General features: G+C 47.9%; 1 non-coding gene across 1 annotated transcript; it reads right to left on the bottom strand.

Moving 5' to 3' along the window:
- Positions 1–1,207: 1,207 nt before the first annotated feature.
- Trnar-ccu (transfer RNA arginine (anticodon CCU)) lies at positions 1,208–1,279 on the bottom strand. Its single transcript has one exon. It is a non-coding gene; the product is annotated as a tRNA-Arg (tRNA).
- Positions 1,280–4,718: the final 3,439 nt, after the last annotated feature.

The raw sequence follows: 4,718 nt of genomic DNA, 5'->3' as shown, positions 1-4,718 counted from the left end.
CCTAGCGAGGGTCTCGGTTCTGGCAGCCTTGATGCCTAGGTAGCATAAGAGGGCTTCCCGGCAGTTACACGCTCATGACAGGCTGTAGACGTTGGAGTCACGCCCCGGGGGTTGAAAAGAAGGTCCCCTTCTCCCCGTGTAGTCAGAGTGGCGCTGGCTACCACCCTCAAGTGTCAGATACACTTCTAGTAAATATAAATAGCCCAGAAAGTGAAGGAGAACACAATCGCCCAGATAGCCGAATTGGTAAGGAATTCGATATGTAATCGAAAGGCGTGGGTTCGGTCCCCACTCTGGGCGCGTGTTTTTCTTTCTTTCTTTCTTCTGTATATTTAAAAAAATGTTTACTTCATTAACCGTAGTAAAAAAAAACAAAAGAGCCTAAAAACACCCCTATGCCTCCTTTGGCGTTGTAGACTGCTGACCTATCTTTCTGTATTTCCTCAACGAGCCCCTCATTTTCTTACTATATTATTCTGCGAAAGCCTAGTGAGGGTCTCGGTTCTGGCAGCCTTGATGCCTAGGTAGCATAAGAGGGCTTCCCGCCAGTTACCCGCTCATGACAGGCTGTAGACGTTGGAGTCACGCCCCGGGGGTTGAAAAGAAGGTCCCCTTCTCCCCGTGTAGTCAGAGTGGCGCTGGCTACCACCCTCAAGTGTCAGATACACTTCTAGTAAATATAAATAGCCCAGAAAGTGAAGGAGAACACAATCGCCCAGATTGCCGAATTGGTAAGGCATTCGACATGTAATCGAAAGGCGTGGGTTCGGTCCCCACTTTGGGCGCGTGTTTTTCTTTCTTTCTTTCTTCTGTATATTTAAAAAAAATGTTTACTTCATTAACCGTAGTAAAAAAAACAACAAAAGAGCCTAACCACACCCCTATGCCTCCTTTGGCGTTGTAGACTGCTGACCTAACTTTCTGTATTTCCTCAACGAGCCCCTCATTTCCTTACTATATATATATATATGTATATATATATATATATATATATATATATATATATATATATATATATATATATATATATATATATATATATATATATATACACAGTTTGGAAATGAGGGGCGAAAATACAGAAAGAAATGCCGGCAGTCTACAACACCAAAGAAGGCATAGGGGAATGGTTAGACTATTTTTTTACAGTTAATAATGTTACATTATTTTTATTAATTTACGTGAGAAAGAAAGAAAGAAAAACACGCGCCCAGAGTGGGGACCGAAGCCACGCCTTTCGATTAGGTCTCGAATGCCTTACCAATTCGGCTATCTGGGCGACTGTGTTCTCCTTCATTTTCTGGGGTATTTATATTTACTGCATCTGTATCTGATGCTTGGGGGTGGTAGCCAGCGCCACTCAGACTACACGGGAAAAAGGGGACCTTCTTTTTAACCCCCGGGGCATGACTCGAACGTCTACAGCCTGTCATGAGCGGGTAACTGGCGGAAAACCCGCTTATGCTACCTTGGCATCAAGGCTGCCAGAACCGAGGCCCTCGCTAAGCTGTCCCAAGACAATAGGGTTTGGAAATGATGGGCTCGTCAGGAAAATACAAAAAGAAATGCCGGCAGTCTACAACACCAAAGAAGGCCTAGGGGAATGGTTAGACTACTTTTTACCATTGGTGATGTTACATTATTTTTTTTATAAATTTACGTGAGAAAGAAAGAAAGAAAAACACGCGCCCAGAGTGGGGACCGAACCGACGCCAGAGTGGAGACCGAACCGAATAGACGATGCCTTACCAATTCGGCTATCTGGGCGACTGTGTTCTCCTTCACTGTCTGGGGTATTTATATTTACTATATCTGTATCTGACGCTTGAGGGTGGTAGCCAGCGCCACACAGACTACACGGGGACCTTCTTTTTACTTGTTCCTGGTACTTTTTTTGTTCTTGTTTTTGGTATGTTTTTATTCAGGAGGGCGGTTTAAGTTCCCTTCAGCTTGAGTCAAATTCAGCTTGGCTTGTCCAAATTTTCCTAAAATGGTGGGCTTGACTGTACGGTATTGCTGTCATGCAATGTCTGACATGGCTACTTTGGAAGTCCAAATACTGCCGCGTGTCTGTCGCTTTTTTATACAATTTAGTTTGAAGCCGACCTTGCGAAGTAGTGTCGGTTACGTCCACAAAGTTTACAGTTTGTTCCGAATACGAATGAGCAAGGGAAGTACTAGGATGGGCTGGGTTAAATCCCTCACTGAAGGTGAGAAGCTCCATGTCATCGTGCGGCCAGATCATGAATATGTCCTCAAATTACCTTTTATAGTACAATTACTTGAAATGTTGAGGGCCAAAAAAGTTTGATTCGAGGTGAGGCAACACTTTGTTCCGAATACGAATGAGCAAGGGAAGTACTAGGATGGGCTATGTTAAATCCCTCACTGAAGGTGAGAAGCTCCATGTCATCGTGCGGCCAGATCATGATTATGTCCTCAATTTACCTTTTATACTACAGTGACTTGAAATGTTGAGTGCCAAAAAAGTTTGATTCGAGGTGAGGCAAAAAGATAATGGCGTACTTGGGTTTGATTCGAGTTCCCATTGACGTTCCGCTGACTTGCACGTAATGAACTCTGTCAAACTGGAAAGTGTTGAGTTCAAGAATAAGCCTAAAGAAAGTTTGGAGAGCAAACGGATCGATAGGTCACTACCATATGGGTCTGTGCCCACACCCCAATCAAGACATGGAAAGAGAACTGCGGAACCAATAGCCAAGTCAAGATGCGAGTATGTATTGTGTCCTAAGTTATGGTATGTAGGCTGTTTTTTGTTGAAAAGGCATGCTCCGGAGGATGTAAGGAACTTCTCTATCAGGCGACCTCCGGCATCCGTTCTGGAGGAGCCCCAAAGAGAGTTGTGCGCATTGAGGTCGCCTGTTAGGATGTATGGTTCGGGCAGCTGGTCAACCAGTGCCTCGAAATCAGAGCTCAGAAGTGCAAAATCAGGAGAGATGTAAATAGAGCATATCGTTATCAATCTATTAAATATTACGGTACGGATCGCTACAGCCTCGAGGAGAGTGTTTAAAGTGACAGGGTGGCATGCTAATGATTTCCGGGCGATAATGGCCACACCTCCTGAAGAGTGGGTGCAGCCAACCCTGTCCTTTCTGAATACCATGTACTTATTTAGGAAATTTGTTTGTTTAGAGTTGAGGTGGGTTTCCTGGAGACACATAATACTTGGCTGACTGGCATGCAGAATCTCATACACATCGTCAAGATTTTTAAGGAGGCCTCTGCAGTTTCATTGGATAATATTTTCTGTTCCCATTATTTAAATTTAAGAATGACTGGAATGTGTGTGTTCGTGTGTGTTCATGTGTCGTCTTTCGGGGCTGTTACTCTTGGATTGGGCTTTTTGGGCCTTTCTGTAGGCTTGGAAGTCGGTGGCCGCTCCTTGCGCTGCGTTGCAGGCAGGAACGGCCCGATATCCATCTCGTCGTCAGATGTCCGAGGGGTGCCCGACGGACCGGGCCCCCCGGACTTCGCCCCCCTTCGGGAGCCCTTCGCTTGAGCCGCCACCGCCGCGGGCGTCGGGAACGCCAAAAGTGGCACGGGCGGTGCGGTGGCGGTGGGAGCCGGTGCGGGGCCCGTGGTGTCCATAACCTCGGTACCCTCCAACGGACTGGAGGACGGGGAGACAGAGGCGGGAGCGGCACCGGTCCCGACGGAAGACGTGGCCACCACAACCGCTGCTGCCTCAGCAGGCGGCGTGGTGGCAGGTTGGGCTGCCCGAGGCAACCCAGGGGGGGGGGGGGGGCGGGGGAGGGACCAGGTCAGACTCGCTGAACTGGGTCCCTGTGGAAACCAGACGCCACTCCGCCCCCCGGCGAGCTGCGTCGGCGTACCTCCCCAGAGGGAAAGAGGCGAACCTCTTTCTCGCCTCTGGAAAGGTGATGTTCTCAGTGACCTTAATGTTTATGATCTTTTTTTCTAGTTGGAATTTTTCGCACTTGCGGGAGTATGCTGCATGCGGCCCCCCGCAGTTTACACAAGTGAGGGTTTCGGATGCGCAGTTCTCGCTCGGATGATCATGCGCCGCGCATTTTGCACACGTCAATCGGCCACGGCAAGAGTTCGTACCGTGCCCGAACCGCTGGCACTTAAAACAGCGCCGCGGGTTCGGGATGTACGGACGGATGGAGCAACGGATAAAACCTGCATTTATGTGTTGTGGGAGTACTGCGCGGTCAAAGGTCAAGATGATGTGCTTGGTGGGAATCTCCTTGTCGTCTCTGCGGATAGTGATGCGTCTCATGGCAGTGACGCCCTGATCCTTCAAGCCGGCAAGGAGATCCGCATCCGTTTTATTTAAGAGATCTGTCTCTGATATCACACCCTGCGAGCTGTTGAGGCTCCGATGGGGTGTGACCCTGATGTCGAGATCAGCCAGTCTAGTCTGAGCTAGAAGCTTTGCAGACTGCTGCTTGTCATTTATTTCGATTAGGAGTTCACCAGACCTTTGTTTTTTGCACTTATACGATTTTCCTACTATGGCTTCAAGATACTTGGCGATCAAGAAGACTGACTGAGATGCAAGAAGGTGGGTTGGATTGAGCGATTCCATCACAAGAAATCGAGAAAAATTATCTGGTTCAGGAAATGTCAACGATGGCAATGGGGGAAACGATACTTCGGTGCGGCCCCTTTTAGGGGGCCGATCACGGTTGAAGGGGTATTAGACAATACCATAAAGCATAGTATAAAAG

The sequence above is a fragment of the Haemaphysalis longicornis genome, unplaced genomic scaffold (genome assembly GCF_048455015.1).
Source record: "Haemaphysalis longicornis isolate Haplotype H1 unplaced genomic scaffold, Haemaphysalis longicornis Haplotype H1 scaffold_5, whole genome shotgun sequence".
NCBI lineage: Eukaryota > Metazoa > Arthropoda > Arachnida > Ixodida > Ixodidae > Haemaphysalis > Haemaphysalis longicornis.
The sequence above is the reverse complement of the archived record's forward strand: the minus strand, read 5'-3'. Positions and strand labels throughout refer to the sequence as shown.